Source organism: Chelonia mydas, chromosome 2 (assembly GCF_015237465.2).
Source record: "Chelonia mydas isolate rCheMyd1 chromosome 2, rCheMyd1.pri.v2, whole genome shotgun sequence".
Classification (NCBI taxonomy): domain Eukaryota; kingdom Metazoa; phylum Chordata; order Testudines; family Cheloniidae; genus Chelonia; species Chelonia mydas.
The window spans coordinates 30,732,000-30,748,386 of NC_057850.1; the positions used below are offsets into that span (position 1 = coordinate 30,732,000).

Consider the following 16,387-nt stretch of genomic DNA (forward strand, 5'->3'; position numbering starts at 1 on the left):
TAACTGTAAAGAAATTAATTTCCAAAATGAAGAGCTTAAATCCAAAAGAAATTTTTATATATATATATATATATATATATATATATATATATATATATAAATCAGAAAAGGAATCCTGCTACCTTTAAACATAAAAGTTAACGAGGGTCTGTAGTTCTAGATCAGGAACCGGAAAGCTGGGTTATAATAATGTGCCATATTATAGAAGACCACAATCTTACCCTATGTAGAATAATTTATACATACTGTACTTCTAATTGTACTTATAGAAATAGACGGGAATACCTTTAGGAATGGACACAGGAAACAAGACTTTGATAGGGGTAGTATGCAAGGAAAATTTGGTATTATAATTTTATTAGTGTATGCAAAAAACAAGCACAAATAATAAAAGACTTCTAGCTTTACTTAGGACCAGGTTCTTCTAGCTGTATTCTCCTTGAAAATTATCTTACTCCGAGAGTCATTCCATATATTCATAATATGCAAAAAATTAAGAATCCTCATTATCATTAGACCTTCTTCCCACTACCTTCACGGTATTCTAAGCAGGAACTGAGTAAGAGAAGAAGCCATTGTTGTACAAAGCACTGTATTTAAAGGGCAGAATAATGAATATGATGATCAACAAAGATCATTGTTGATAAATCTCTGCGAACTGGATTAAAGTATCATTTTTTCAGCTACCTATATATATTCCACAGACGGAAAAGATGTAGAGTATGTAAAGATTCAGGAAAACATACACCAGCTGTTTTATGATCAAAGTTACTAGAACTATGTACTTTGATCTCTTAATTATTTCTCTTAAATACCTGTATGCTACTGTGTGAAGTGAATAAAATGTTTACCCCAAGTAAAACAAAGTGGTTGAGCAGGGTTTCTAATCACAATGGAGAGCCAAAACTCTCTGCCCAGGGGACTTTCTGCCACAGGTTATGCTGTACATTTGGTTATATTGTCAGAACCCAGAGTAACCCCGGGCTACATCTAATGATGAATGAATGAATTACCCTTTCACTCTTAGAATTTGTCCTGCTGTTACAGAGTTGCTCCATACTAGCAGGGAGTGTGAAGGAGCCCTGTTTCATAATTATAGGATTTCCGTCTCCAGAGTTATTGATCTACAAGTTATTAGAACACTAAATTTCCCTTTTAAAAAAGAAAGATTAATTGGAAAAAGATAAAAGAAAAATCTCATTATCTGAAACAATTTCAGAGCTGGTTTATATATTAAGAGAAAATGCTTTATTTCTGAAAAGCACAATGCTCAATATATTGGACTTTTACTGCAAATAAAATAGTTCTTTTAATTGGTTACTATTGTACTGAATGCACAAGTAAATTGACAAGAAACCCAGAAACAACAAATCTAGATGGTTATTATTTCTCTCAGTATGAATATGTTTTACAATTCTTTTAAACCCAACCACTAAAAGGAAAGTGATATTCAACCCTAGATGAGTGCCATATATTAAAGCATATGCCATGCTACAGTATCTTTTAAGTTTACACTACTAATAACAGCAAACAATAAGTCTTACATATATATTGAAAGATTAAGGACCTCTAAAGGACTATTCATGTTCCTACAGTTAAGCATGTGCTTAAATGCTTTGATGGATTGGAGCCAGTGCTCAGTAATTAGCAGAATTAAGCCTGATGGAGTGACAGGGCCTGAAAAAACCTGAAAGCATGAGCTAGCTAAAACAGAGAGATTGCACCTTGCTTGCCAGCATGTGGCTTTGATAGGGCTGGGGAGCAGTGGAGATACCCAGGTGGGGGGAGCAGAAGATGATATCTCAATCAGGAGCAGTGAGAGCAAAGCTCCATGAGTTCTCTCTGCTTTCCCATCTCCACCCTTCCACCCCACCCCACACACACACATTCCATGCTACATCTAGGCACCAGATCCTGTCCTGTCTACTGCTGCTACTATTGGACAGTGGGGATGGTGATGGCGCCTGGTGACTGGCTCTTAATTGGATGAGCTGGTAGGGGAGAGAGATGGCTACAGTTTACTGTCTAGGGTAAGTAGCTATTTTGGACTCATTGTTTCAGTCTCAACCTTCAACCAGTTGCTAGATCTCCTTCAATGCCAAGGGATAGGCTGATTGCTAGTTTTGGGGTAAGGAGTGATTTTCACTGTATAGCAAAACTGGCGAACTACCATTTTCACCTGCATCCTGAAGTCCAGTTGTGATCCCTGTAGCTCAGTGGGCTGCCTGGGTACTGCTCCTGGCCACAGCAATGCATGGTGAAGGTGTGTTTCTCTGCCTCATGGAGTAGGCAGTTCCCTTCATTGTCTCCTTATCTCTGGAGTGGATGGGGAGCGGGGGCAGGGGTCTGGCTTCCAATCAGGGTCCCTGAGCAGGTGTGATGGGGTAGAATGGTTATGGCCTTCATATCAAGCCATTGGTGCCAGTTGAGGTCCACACTGGAACTGTCCTTCCAGGTCGTTTGGAGTGGTTACTGCAGTTAAGTAAGAGTTGTGGCCTTGGCATTGAAACACACGCAGGTGTATGCTGCTTCTTGTTTCTATATCCACAGCAATACCCAGCTTGTCATGAGTTCCTTTTTCCAAATAAAAATTTGAGCAGTAACTTCTTTATCAGGAAGTAATTGATTAAATGCCCATTCATAGCCAATCACTACCAGAGATCACTTCTCTTCTAATTAGCTCTGTGAAGAAAATATTCGATTCTGCTCTCAATTTCATCGGTGTTACTCACATTAAGATCAGTGGGAGCTGCTGATGCTCTATACCTCTGAAAACCAGGCCATTTGTATTTACAACACTGCATGTGGATTTAGGAATCTAATTTCAGACAACCAGGTCAGGATTCAAACTGAAAACTACAAGTAACACTTCCCACATCCCTTTATCCACCCCAGGAAGCAGAAAATTCCCGTAAGGAACCATTTTGGTGAAGGGTAGAAGTGGGCATGAGATGTAAAATTCAGAGGTGAGATCTAAACTTCCCCAAGGCTCACAGTTGATCAGAATGAGGGTTTCACCCCTTCTCTGAGAGAGGAGCAAGTTGCAAAATTTGATTATGGAGTTCGATCTGAATTTCACTAAAGTTCTGTGCTGTTTGGATCTGGGGCTTTGTGTCTATCCTTAGCTAAGAGGTGTCAAATATACTTGACTTTGATGTCTTTGACTTCCTCCAGCATTCCTTCATCTCCTGGAATGTTTAAGTGATTCCTGACCTCTGCTGGACTGCACTACTTCCCTCCCATCCCCCGCTCTCCACCCCTGCTTGCACTTAAAATGGCATCCCTAGTGAAATAGCATTTTATTTCTATGTGTATATTTATTTCCCATTGAAAACAAGTGACTTGGTAAATCATTTTACCACCAGACGCTCAAGACTGCAGTCTGATGTAATGCAGGAAGAAACAAACTTCATTCCTGGCTGTGCCATCATTTGTGCGTAATTTGTGAGTCAGTACAGTAGCTTACAGGTGGGTGCTCAAACTGGTCTTACACAGATAAACAGGTTGTCTTAGGTCATCACATTCCTATCTGTCCCTGATTTTCCTTCTTCTCTGTTATAGGTTATGCAAGCTTGTAATCATTTAGAGGTTTTCGGGGTACAAGATGGGAAATGGTATAAACACAAGTTGGAGCAGCTTGCTTTTCAGCATGAGATAAATAGAGGTCATGAGAAGAAACTGGACATTGAGGTACATTATTAATTAAGATTAACATAAAGTTTATATATTTATTTACCCCTTCAAAAATTGAGGTAAAAGGATAAAGGAAACTAATTTTTCTGAAACTAAACATCAATTGATTTTTCATTTGTGATTTCTTTCCACTGTGACTGAGCAATAAATAGAACTGTTCTGCCTAGGTCACCTGGAATGATGAAAGATGGTGGTGGGGACAGAATATACTATAACTCTTACAGGGAAAGGGGGAGGTGATTTCTTGAACTTAAGAGAAGTGCAGGCATTATAATACCTATTAATTAGCAATAAAATGTCATATTCTACAGTATTCATTTGAACTTCTATGGCATGACTTTATCTAGTACTCTAAAATGCTGAACTGTTCATCTTCCTCCCTTACATATGGCTGCCTCTCCACAATACAGCATGGAACATGTGCAGGAAAGTAAACAAGATGTTCCATCTGTTGATCAGTAGGTAGAATTGGGGACCTTAGCAAAGGCTGGATTCTAATGCAAAGATAAATCAGTGAGGTGAATATTCAGGATACTTCTTCCTTGTCTATTTAATTCCTAATGGTCCAGATCCAATCCCCACTGATTTTAATGAAAGCAGGATCGGGCTCTGTACATACAGAAGTCCTTTTCATCTAGAACATCGATGGTAAGCATAACAACAGAACTGCCCTCAGGTAATTTTAATTATAGAACCTCCTTAATGAGCAAGGATTTAGGACATGATCTGGGACTCAGAAAATCCAGGCTGAACTCCTGGCTCCACTAAAGTCCAGGGGCGATCTGTCTGTCTGCTGTGCCTGCTTTTAGACAGAATTCTCTCTTTCTCTGTGTAGTCGTGTGCTGCTTTAATTGCATCTTTTCATTTTTTTGACATACATCTCTCCAGCCCCTTTTTAGGAGCATAGTTTAATAGGTATAGCTCTTACCTTATCACATTTGCCCAAAGTGTGTTCACACTCATCCATGTGTGCTTAGAGCTAGATTCACAAAGGGACTGAGGCACCTAAGTGTCACTTTAGATGTCTAAAAAATCAGGCACCATGGGTATTGTCAGAACTATTGCTCAGCTGTCATTGAACCCCGTAGGTGCCTAAATTCACTCGGTTCCTAAACTGCCTAGCTTACTCGGTAGTGTTCTAGATGAGCATCTTTGGTAAAAGTACGCTGGAAGCTTGGGATGTGGCAAAGCAGAGCCTTTCATCACTGAAGAATTCCCTTATGCTGGGAGAACCCTCAATCAGTACCTAAAGCCAGGTGCAATGCTGCATTGCATTACTATCAGAGCCAAGGATCTGGCCATTAAAGTTCAAAAAATGTTTTTGTTAAGGAGAATATGGGCAACCACCTTGCATCTCTTTTCCAAACTTTGTACAATTTTACAGTTAGGTACTAGAGAAATGGGTTTATAATTGGCAATGGGGCCAGGATGTCATTCCATTAATGATTTGGCAGATCACTTGATGAGAAAGGAAATGTTCTTGCAGACTGTAGGAAACTCATGGTTCCCCATGATGCACATTCTTTGATGGAATAACTGGTTGTGACATGCATACCTTTTGGTTCCTCTCCTGTTTCTCTGGGCTGCCATTTTACTGGCCCCCACTTTTTGAATGCAGACTTCAGAAGTTACTGAAGATCAACATTTTTTTCTTCCTGGTGGCATGTACTGTTTCAAATTGTTATGTTGTTAGAAGACCATATGTACTGTATTAACTTGCAGAGCATTTAGGATGAGAAATATAAATCAGGATTGCTGACATCTAAAATAAACTATTGTGGGTTGCATTAACAAAGGCATAGCATGCAAGTCACAGGAGGTAATAGTATCCCTCTACTTGGCAGTGGTTAGGCCTCACCTGGAGTACTGTGTCCAATTTTGGTCATCACTGTATAGAAAGGATGTAGAGAAACTGGACGGGATCCAGAGGCAAGAGACAAAGATGATCAAAGGGATGGAATGCACGCTATTGTGAGCAAAGGCTGAAGGAACTGGCTATGTTTAGTTTGGAAAAGAGGAGATTAAGAAGAGACATGATAGCGGTTTTCAAATACTTGAAAGGGTGCCACAAAAGATGGAGAAAAAAATATTCCCTCTTGCCATAGAGGGCAGGACAAGAGGCAATGAGTTCAAATGACAGCATAGCAGATTTAGATTAAATCTCAGGACAGACTTCCTAACTGTAAGAACAGTAGGACAATGGAATAAACTGCCTAGGGAAGTCATGGAATTTCCTTCACTGGAGGTTTACAAAAAGAGGCTGGAGGATAGCCATCTGTCCTGGATGGTATAGACACAACAAAGCTTACATCTTGGCAAGGGGTTAGACGAGATGACCTTTGTGGTCCCTTCTAACCCTATGGTTCTATGATTCTAAGCAATTTTACTTGCTGGAGATGAGCACTCATAGGACCTGATGAATAGCTCCTTTCTAAAGAAGTAGTCCTATTGACTTTAATGGACTACTTATGTAGCATAATCTTTACTTGATGACAGTTGCTTCTGGGCACCCAGTGAACTGATGAAGAAACTACTAAACATCAGCTAGCCAATCTATTATTCATGATGTAAGAACACAGGAATTGCTATATCAGATCTTAACATGGTCTTTCAAGGACTACAGGGAAGAACAGGGACCAAGATTGATTGTCTATCTAGTCTCGTAAAAAGAAAAGGAGTACTTGTGGCACCTTAGAGACTAACCAATTTATTTGAGCATGAGCTTTCGTGAGCTACAGCTCACTTTATCAGATACATAGTGAAGTGAGCCGTAGCTCACGAAAGCTCATGCTCAGATAAATTGGTTAGTCTCTAAGGTGCCACAAGTACTCCTTTTCTTTTTGCGAATACAGACTAACACGGCTGTTACTCTGAAACCTATCTAGTCTAGTGTCCTCCTTATGATAATGCTTCAAGGGAAGTTGAAATAAATTATATGAGGGTGTTTCTTGTGGTGTCTCACAGGAACCTATTCTTAGCCTAATGCTATTCAATATCTTTCCCAGTGATCCAGAAGAAAATATAAGATCACTGCTAGTAAAATTTGAAGATGACACAAACATTGGTGGAATAGTAAATGATGGGGGGGGTGGTGACAGGTCAGTTATACAGATGGGCCTGAGACACTTGGTAAGGGGGACACATTTGAACAAAAATGTGATTAATACAGCCAAATGCAAGGGCACACATCTTGTAATAAAGAATGTAGGTCACGCTTACAAGATGGGAGACAGTATTCTGGAATGCTGTGACACAGATAGGCTTAGGAGTAATGGTAAATAACCACCTGAACGTGAACTTCCAGAGTGATCCTGTAGCTAAGTGGGTGAATATGATCCTTGGGTAAACAGGAGATTATCAAGTAGAAGTAGGGAGGTGTTTTTACTTCTGTATGCAACATTAGTGAGGTCATTTCTGGAATACTGTGTCTAGTTCTGATATCCACACTTCAAAAAGTTGTTGCAAAATCAAAAAGCATTCAGAAAAGAGCTACAAAAATACGGATTCAAGGTCTGATAAACATGCCTGACAGTGACAGACTAAAGAAGCTGAATTGATTTAATTCAGTGGTTCCCAAACTTGTTCCGCCGCTTGTGCAGGGAAAGCCCCTGGTGGGCCAGGCCAGTTTGTTTACCTGCCGCGTCTGCAGGTTCGGCCGATCACAGCTCCCAGTGGCCGCAGTTCACTGCTCCAAGCCAAAGGGAGCTGCTGGAAGCGGTGCGGGCCCAGTGACATATTGGCCGCTGCTTCCAGCAGCTCCCATTGGCCTAGAGCAGCGAACCATGGCCACTGGGAGCTGCGATCGGCCGAACCTGCGGACACAGCAGGTAAACAAACCGGCCCGGCCCTCCAGAGGCTTTCCCTGCACAAGCGGCAGAACAAGTTTGGGAACCACTGATTTAATTTATTCAAGAGGTCACTTGATCATAGTCTAAAAGTACCTACTTGGGGGAAAAATTTTTGATAGTAGACAGTTCTTTAGTCTTGAGGAAAAAAGCATAACAAAATCAGACAACTGGACTCTGAAGCTAAACAAATTAAAACCAGAAATACTATGTGAACTTTTAATCATAAGGATGATTAACCATTAAAACATCTTATCTAGGGGGATCAATGGAATAATGCTGGTGTAATACTCGTGTAAGGGGAATCTGGCCTCAGCTCTGGGACCCAAATAAGAAATGAAGCACTTCTTTTTAGGAAAGCATTTCTGGACAAGGGGAATGATACCTCTGCTCCTATCCATGCTGAGCTGCAAGTAACAGAAATGGAAAGAAATTATCAGCAATACTGTCATGGTGAAAAGATTATTACAGAAATGGCTTTGTTTTGGGACTTCTGACCAAGTGGATTCTGATATGGAATGCTCAGATGTCTTCTAGCTACTATTTTGTTTCATAGAAAAGAGTACAGAGTAGCTATAATTACTTTTTTTAAGAAAAAATCTGCATCTTGGTTCTTTGTTGTAAATTCAGCCCTTAACAAACCTCCATTTAAGGCATATGCACTCTTTAGGGGAAAAAAACAATGTTTCAATATAAACGGACCTGATGATACACCAAGGGAAATTAGTGACATATGAAAACTCAGAGACATTTATGGAGTTCTCCCGCCCCTTTAAAAACTTTGAAACTGTTGCCGGCACCCATTGCCGAAAGGCAAAACAACAGCAGGGGTTCGTTACCTGGTGTGTTTCACTCAATAATCACAACGGGGTGGAGAAGCAGAAAAGTTTATTTGCAGCTGCAAACAAGGTACAGGGAGAATAGAATCTCAAATCCTGCACACCAGAGCAGGTCATTACACACACTTTTATATTCCTTAATGCTACTGCACTACACATCAGCCAATTAAAACTTTGCACAAATACTCTGCCTTCCTTATATGGGTTACAACAATGTTTATTTCCTGCACCTGCTAACAAGCATTCCTAGCAACTTAAACAACCAGCACATTCTGTCTGGCCTTGTAACTATCTCCTATTATCTTTAACTTGGCATCAGCAAACCTTACACTATAAGGCATTATCTGCGGCTGCAACATTGTTTTAAAAGCAAAATAGCTTACTTAAACCAGCCAGGCCTGAATTCTATTAAGGGGGGTTGAGAAGAAGCCCTTAGGCCTTCAACAGGGAGACTTCCTCGACCCTTATGGCCTTCCATCCCCTCGACTTAACTAGTGGCCATGCCCTGGGGTCTCCAACAAAACCAATAGACATATCCAAGAAGATACCCCTATGTCACCCTCCTCCCCCCCCCCCCAGTTCTGAACAGATCTTAGCCATATAGCCACACTTCTGAAGGTACAAGTTGTCATTTAAAATACTCATTCAGCTCACATCTACCTGCTCCCATTAAAGATTTATACACACTGCCAAGTTTAGTTGCTTTCCTGTACTATTCTGTTTATTAGTGCTATAGGTGGGTTAAAAAATTTTACTTGTAACAAGACTACTTAATCGTCTAATTATATAATGGCTAACTTTGATCAATTCCTCAACATTTTTCTTGTGTTTTGAAAGTTGTAACTGGCAGTAAAAATCAATAAACAGAGTTGAAACATGAACTACCAACATGAACTACAGGTAATGAGAACCTACAGCTGTTTCTGAACTAGAGGATATAATATATTCCTTCAGACTACACACTACATTTTGAGTCCTCTTCTAATTCAAACACCTGATCTGCTGGAATCTGAATTAAAATTCATCCTTCCACAAATTTGAAATGTATCACTGCCATGTTCTCAAAGTTTAGATTTCACTGTTTTCCCCTTGAAACGATGCAGTTACTTGGGACAAAATGTTCTGATGTGAAAATGATCATATATTCAAAAATTTATTGTTAAAAAGGTGAAATAGTACTACCACTTAGGAACACTACAATTATACATATCCTTATAAATGACTTATGAACAGTTTAAACAATATAGAATGCATACAGAGCCCTGGAGAGTCAGAACTTAGCACCATAGAGAAAATAATAATTGGGATAAATATTTACTTAGAACTCTAACGGGACAATCAGATATGCGATTTTTAAAGCTGGTCCAAGATGCATTATGATTTTCCCACAGTGATTAGCAGACAGCACAATGTGGGAACCAAAGCTCACGCTAAAATTTTATGGAATAAAATTTGTCTGAAGTTACCACCTAAAGGGGCCAGTATAAGTCAGTTGCCTAGTAGAAATGGTAAGGGTTCTCTAAAGTTTTACTGGAAACTTCATGGAACTAAATAAAAGTAGTGACTTAAGACAATGTGTTATCTGTAAGGGATCCTATGATGTACAGTGCTATTAATTCATTTAGGGCCCAGTTTTAATGCCCTCCTGAGGGAATTCATCATTCCCCAAAGGCAGCAGCAGTTGAGAGCATTCAGCATATTAAGATGAAGATCTAAACACTGGGCAAAGATTGTCTCAGGCAGATGAAGACATGGAAGAGCCTGCCATGAGCAGATATCCAAACAAACCGTGTCAGTCACTGAAATCCAGGTTCCAAAGTAAAATCTGCCTCCTCTCTCTCTACCCAGGCAGCTGCAGTGGGATGTACTACAAGCTGTCCAGCACTTTTTGTAGTAGTAAATAACATATTCATGATCTCCAACAACAATTCTGAACTTACAACCGGGAATAATCATGACCCAGACTCCTCTTCAGCAAAAGCCTTCATCATTGCCTCCAGCAAAAATGTATGGTTTACAAATAATTCGTTAGGATTGCCTTCACCTTGTATCATGACCACAAATGAAATCTTTAGACAACATAGAGAGTTACAGAGAATTAAAAGTGTACAAAACTTGCTTATCCACCTTTTTCTTAAAATTGTATCAGAGGAGCTGTCAGGTTGTAGATCTAGAATTTCTGCAAGCCATCCTAGCAAAAGTGGTATTATGAGTTGTTTCTGGGAGACCCAAAAGCTTGATATTTTTCACCCACACCTTATTTTCTAATAAATCAGCAAACAATGCTGTTTGTAGACTCCTACTAACTCAATGTTATGGAGTGAGATTTGCAGAGGCTCCCAAGGTTGTTAGACATCCAACTTTTATTGCCTAAGTATAAGTTCCATGTTGAAGAACCTATCTGTGACCATGGGTGCAGAGTTCTACTGTCAGTCACAGAAAGTTTCCTACAATACATAAAAATATCAAATTATTAATTTATTACCTCTAGATATTAAGTTTGCTAATCTTTTGAAGGATATGTCTGATTTGGAGCTTGAATTTGAAGGACTGTCATCTGTGACATGCTCCCTGTAGCTGGTGAGGGCTTGATATGGAACATTTATTGTTTTTAAAGGACATTTATGCTCTTTGGCCTTGTAATTCCTGTGCCAGAGATCTCCATATTATATTGGTTACATCAGAGACTAGAGACTCTAACACTGACTCAGCACTGGGGGCAGGCACATTTTCAAGAGGTATTTCCTCAGTATTATTACTTGGCTGAGTGAAGACCATAGATTAATGTCTTAGTAGTAAGATCCTGATTTAATTCCCCTCAAAGTTAATAGGGGTCTTTTCAACGACTTCCGTAGGAGATGAATTGGGCCCCATATGTGAACAGTTACTGCTAATACGAGTAGATTCACTGAAATAAGGACTGCTCATGAGTAAGAGCTTTAGAATCAGGCTCCTATTTTCTTTCTGTACCGGAGTATGATAAAATTGGTAACATAATTTAGTATGTTATAATTTCACAATTATCAAAATGCACTAACCTGAAAAATAAATTAGATGTGCTATGGTAATATTTATGCAGGCTGATGTAAAATAAATTATGGAAATTATAGATGGAAAGGAAAAGTGAATTCCAGTTCAGTGACAGTTTACAGTCCTATTAATTAAAAGGAAGGGATCATTCTGTTACTCTTGACGATCTTTCCAAATAACTGGTGAAAGAGAAGACTTCTAAATTTACAGTCACTACACCAGACAGTGTCCACTGATAGGATCCAATATAATTCCAGACACATTTTGAATGAATTATACAACACCAATTGTGATTAACTACGTAGAGTCAAAAAGAAAAGGAGTACTTGTGGCACCTTAGAGAGTGACAAATTTATTTGAGCATAAGCTTTCGTGAGCTACAGCTCACTTCATTGGATGCGTCATGCATCTGATGAAGTGAGCTGTATGTAGCTCATGAAAGCTTATGCTCAAATAAATTTGTTAGTCTCTAAGGTGCCACAAGTACTCCTTTTCTTTTTGCGAATACAGACTAACACGGCTGTATATAGAGTCAGAATTTGCTATTTTTGAGGTCAGTAGCCCATGACTTCAATGAGTGCAAGTGTTCTTATAATCATTCATGATCTTTAATTTTTCTAGGGAAAACACTCTCCACACAGAACTTTGCAGTGTTTTAGAGCTTTGTGAAGAGAAGGGGTAAAATGCTTATGTTAGCTCAGTTACTATGGGGATGACTGTGATGGAGCTGCCTATAAACAAATGAATGAAGTAATAACTCCTGCAATATGTCCACATGAAAAATTTCCCATTAAATTTAATAGGAGTTCCGTGTGCAAAATGACTGCAGGTTGAGCTCTTTCATCAATGTCATACATTACATTACTGTATTAGCTACAGATGGGGAATTCACATGATAAGAGTATACCTGTTATGCTAATACAACAGCTAATGGCTACTATATTATCAAGTGACTAAAATATGAATATTTTTATTCTAAGTGTGCATGCTGAAGCTAAAATGTGAATCCTTGGTTGGAAAATAAAGCAAAAGCTGCATAGTGCCCCTCTGACAAACTGTAGAACTTCAGCAAAAGGAAAGGTAAATCTATGCTAATGTAGTCATTTTCCCATGGGGTTTCATGCAAATTTAAAATGAATGGTTAAAAGTTTATGAGGATCAAAATAAAATGAATAAGGAGGGAGCGATTAAGCCAATGAAAGATGTCCGATTTTGGCACCAAAATGGCAAGAAAAAAAAGGCAAAGATTGGCTTTGCTTTCAAAAAATGTCCTATGGAAGTCATTTCCACATGAATGGCCAGATTTGCCAAAGCCTAAATCACCCTGCAACTCCCATTGATTCTAATATAGATTAAGGAGACTAATTTTATTCATTTATTTTTATTAATTCTCCTGCTTGTGGAGCATAGAGTGTACACATCAGGTTACCAATTTTCAGATAGCCCAGTCTCCTGCCAGTGTTTCAGCCTGCTCTATGTTAAGGCTGAGGCAGGTGAGATCAGAAGCCATGACATCACTCCAGCATGTGTGAGGACATCCACAAGGTTGTCTCCATCCCGCTTTTGTTGGACTGAACAAATAAAGCTGGTGGGTTGTTCTATAGATTCTTGCATACAGAGCAGATGGCCAAGTCCTCTGAGCTGGTGCTGAGTCACTTGGGAAGACATTGGAGGCTGGTTCATCCCATGCCTAATATCCTTGTTCATAATGTGATGAAACCACCATATGACTTTATGCATTGTTGCTTTTCATGTCAAAAGCATTCAGCTGGCACATTTGTGTCTTTGTGGTGACCCAGAGCCATTCACATTTTGGAGCCATTCACAAGGACAGAAGCCTTGATAAACACACATCTTAAGACTAACTTCAGGCCAACCCCTGACCCCTTTTGTTTTTGTTTTTAATCTTGGTGTATATGTACTTCCCATGTTAGAAAACTTATTTTAAAAACTCACCACAATTAAAAAAATAAATCTATTAATGGACCTAGAGAATAATGGACATTTTACTTATAATATCAAATTAATTGTTGTGAAACCATTCTTATTATCTCCAAACACATTTGCATAATGAGTAAAAACACTTACGTCCCAGACAAAGCATGTGGGATTCAAGCTTATATGAATGTTTTCCAATACAATTGAATCTTTCTCATTTTAATAGAGTAATTTCTGAATAAATTAACAATGATTTTATGTGGTCATTTCTGTAAAGCAGAGTTGTTCCATCCTTTTATATGCAACACCGTCCTTATCAAAGTCATAGCGAATAGAATTATGCCCTTCAACTATATTGGGGAAAGTTGGAAGAGTAGTAATCTTTTCACTGTTTGTATTTGTTAATTATTCCAATTTCTGAAGAGTAGGGCAAAACAGCAGAGTAACAGTCACTGTGAACATGAATATCAGTGCTGCACCATTCCAGTGAATTGCAATGCAGGAGTCTTGTATGCAAGAAGAAACCAAATAAAAATGATATAATACAGCTGCAAATGTTTTTATATTATGCAATAATTAAAACTGCAAACAGCAAGTTCTCCAGTTACACATTTTATCTACTTATCCTCTTTTGTACTTTAATTTCTTTTCACGTTTGATTCAGAAGGTATTCAAATACAAATTAATATTGCTCATTTTGGCCCAGATCCACATCTCATAGAAGAGGATTAAGCTAATGTGGAATACGACAGTGTTATTCCAGAATAAAAGCATCCACACACAGGGTTAATCAGAAATAGCTATGCCACAATAACTCCCTGTGTAGACAAATCCTGTAGAATGAACTGCAGAGTTCACTTATTGATGTCTCTCTAAACGCATCTGTGTGAACCTTAGAGGACGATTTGTATAGCAAATGAAAATAACCACACAAGATCAATGAAAATGGGTCAGAAATGGCGAACCAGGTACAAAAGTGGAGTTTGCAGACAACTGTGAGGGTTTACTTTGTGAACAGCAACAGATTTGCTCAGAACTGAGATTTGTTCGGTTAGTTGAAAAGTTACTGAATCATATCCATTAGCTGATTCAAGCAAAACTGGTACCTTTTCAGTGTGTCTGCATCAGTTAGAAGAGATTACTGTATGAGGATCTAAGGCCATGTCTCTACACCATTTCTGTTGGCAAAAATTATGTCACTCGGGGGTTTGAAAAACCTAAATTACATTGGCATAAGTGGTAGTGTACGCAGCTTCTCCCACCGACATAGCTACTGCCACTCATTGGGGGTGGTTTAATTATGTCGACGGGAGAGCTCTCTCCCATCAGCATAGAGTGGCTACCCAAGAGATCAGCTGCATCAGTACACCTATAAGCTCTCTAGTGTAGACATAGCCAAAATTTGACTGGATTGTAACTAGAAGTAAAAATACTTTTGAAAACATATTTGAGATTGGTGCTGGTAATGGCCAGCTAGAGGTATCACTCTCTGCTAGGTCCTGCATGTAAAAGTGCTTGAAGCATCAGAATGACTGATTTGTTTTCCTCCCAGCTCCCTTTACACCCATAAACTTCTGGCAATGTACATATTAAGCTCCTCATTAATTAATCCGTTTCATTTAGACCACATAGAAGGAGCTGCTTATTAAGCTTGTACAGTGAAATAAAGTAGGTGAGAAAACCATTAACTGAATCAGTTTAAGGTCTGAACATTGAAATATTGGATAAAAGCTTGCATATACCAGTAATTTATGATGATATTTAAGGACCTGAACCAAATGCCACTGAAATGAAGATATGTTAGTTTTATGTGCATTGTTAGCCAAGGAGTTGGGAAAGACAAATAAGCAAATGCCATTTTTTTACTGGAGTAATCTTATGAATATTACATTTCTTCTCCTGAATTTTCAAAGAATTTGTTTCTCCAACTCCCCATCAACTTTAGTAGAAAATAGTGTAGTTAAAATCCATAGAAATCTGAAACGTTTTTTCATTAGCCTTTAAAACACCAGTACTATTACAACCAAGATACCAGTGAAACACAAAAATGAAACAGACCACATCTCAGACTAGCTAAAAAGATCCCAAACAAACAGGAAAAACATTATTTGTATTACTGTAGCACTCAGAGACTCCAAATGTGATTGAGTTTCCATTGTGTTAGGTGCTATACATACATCTAGGAAGAGACACTGTAAGTTCCTGCCCCGAAGAGCTTACAGTGTAAACAAGACAGAAAAGGTAGACAAGACAGATAAAGGGTGCTAGGAATCACACTGATCAGTGGCAGAGATGGGAATACAATTCCAGACTTTTCACTTTCCATCTACCTCACTATCCACTAGACCATGCATCAGAAAGACATTGTCTATGGTATGTGTTCCTATTTAAGGGTAGGTAGATACTAAATACGTGTTAAAAATTGGCAGAAATGTCACTCCATGTACAAACATCTCATTGCATAAGTAGCAAAATATATTCTGCATTTGTCAACATACATGTGAAAGTCATAAGTACAATTTACTAGTACTTAGCCATTCATTCCTTTTTCCTTTCATTATCTTTTTTTTCACTAGAGACACATTTTGACATTAAACTGTATTGTATTTCCTTTATGGTATTACTTCATAGATTAAGATTTTGTGGAATAGCTGGTCCAGCGCAACACAAAACAAAATGATCACTTCCCAATCAAACCAAAAGACCAATATAGCTTAATTATAAGGACCTACAAGTGTGCATATGTTAAATCTATGACAGGTAATTTAAATATGATCTTATTACATGGTGTAGTATATTTTTAGTTAACAATTCTGAACTTCTTCCCAAACTAACATACTTTTGGGGCTTCAGCTGTAAAACAGAACAAGTAATAGGTGTCTTAATTTGAGAGGATCAAAAATATTTTGCTGGATAATTATTATATGATTTATATTCATGGGAGGATAAGACTCTGGCTAGGTAATTGTTACTGACAGTTAGATTGCCCACTGTTAAACAGTGGTGTTTATCATCCTTTGTGGGATGGCTGTACAAAACAGA

The 16,387-nt window shown here is 38.6% G+C and overlaps 1 long non-coding RNA gene across 1 annotated transcript; it reads left to right on the plus strand.

Annotated features, from left to right (window-relative positions):
* The first annotated feature begins 2,011 nt into the window (after window positions 1–2,011).
* Window positions 2,012–10,431, plus strand: LOC122464407. Its single transcript, XR_006288393.1, has 4 exons — window positions 2,012–2,030; window positions 3,366–3,468; window positions 3,562–3,690; window positions 10,226–10,431. It is a non-coding gene; the product is annotated as an uncharacterized LOC122464407 (long non-coding RNA).
* Window positions 10,432–16,387: the final 5,956 nt, after the last annotated feature.